This window comes from Hylobates moloch, unplaced genomic scaffold (genome assembly GCF_009828535.3).
Source record: "Hylobates moloch isolate HMO894 unplaced genomic scaffold, HMol_V3 SCAFFOLD_8731, whole genome shotgun sequence".
Taxonomy (NCBI): domain Eukaryota; kingdom Metazoa; phylum Chordata; class Mammalia; order Primates; family Hylobatidae; genus Hylobates; species Hylobates moloch.
Window position 1 is genome coordinate 1 of NW_026661006.1, and position 1130 is coordinate 1130.

The 1130-nt window shown below is 51.8% G+C and overlaps 1 pseudogene; it reads left to right on the top strand.

Annotated features, from left to right (window-relative positions):
* The first annotated feature begins 14 nt into the window (after positions 1-14).
* Positions 15-893, top strand: LOC116465721 (olfactory receptor 7E24-like; annotated as a pseudogene).
* Positions 894-1130: the final 237 nt, after the last annotated feature.

The following is a 1130-nucleotide window of genomic DNA, read 5'->3' on the forward strand; positions in this document are numbered from 1 at the left end:
CAGGGGATCCAGAACTGCAGCCGGTCCTCGCTGGGCTGTTCCTGTCCATGTGCCTGGTCGCTGTCCTGGGGAACCTGCTCCTCATCCTGGCCGTCAGCCCTGACTCCCACCTCCACACCCCCATGTACTTCTTCCTCTCCAACCTGTCCTTGCCTGACATCGGTTTCACCTCCACCACGGTCCCCAAGATGATCGTGGACATCCAATCTCATGGCAGAGTCATCTCCTATGCAGGCTGCCTGACTCAGATGTCTCTCTTTGCCATTTTTGGAGGCACGGAAGAGAGACACGCTCCTGAGTGTGATGGCCTATGACCGGTTTGTAGCCATCTGTCACCCTCTATACCATTCAGCCATCATGAACCCCTGTTTCTGTGGCTTCCTAGTTTTGTTGTCTTTTTTTCTTTTCTCGGTCTTTTAGACTCCCAGCTGCACAACTTGATTGCCTTGCTAATGACCTGCTTCAAGGATGTGGAAATTCCTAATTTCTTCTGTGACCCTTCTCACCTCCCCCATCTTGCCTGTTGTGACACGTTCACCAATAACATAATCATGTATTTCCCTGCCACCATATTTGGTTTCCTTCCCATCTCGGGGACCGTTTTCTCTTACTGTAAAATTGTTTCCTCCATTCTGAGGGTTTCATCGTCAGGTGGGAAGTATAAAGCCTTCTCCACCTATGGGTTTCACCTGTCAGTTGTTTGCTGAGTTTATGGAAGAGGCGTTGGAGGGTACCTCCGTTCAGATGCGTCATATTCCCCCAGAAAGGGTGCAGTGGCCTCAGTGATGTACACGGTGGTCACCCCCATGCTGAACCCCTTCATCTACAGCCTGAGAGACAGGGATATTAAAGGTGTCCTGCAGCGGCCACACGGCAGCACAGTCTAATCTCAATGTCTTTTTTTTTTTTTTTTTTTGAGACGGAGTCTCGCTCTGTCGCCCAGGCTGGAGTGCAGTGGCGCAATCTCGGCTCACTGCAAGCTCTGTCTCCCGGGTTCATGCCATTCTCCTGCCTCAGCCTCTCCGAGTAGCTGGGACTACAGGTGCCCGCCACCACGCCCGGCTAATTTTTTTGTATTTTTAGTAGAGACGGGGTTTCACCGTGGTCTCGATCTCCTGACCTCGTGATCC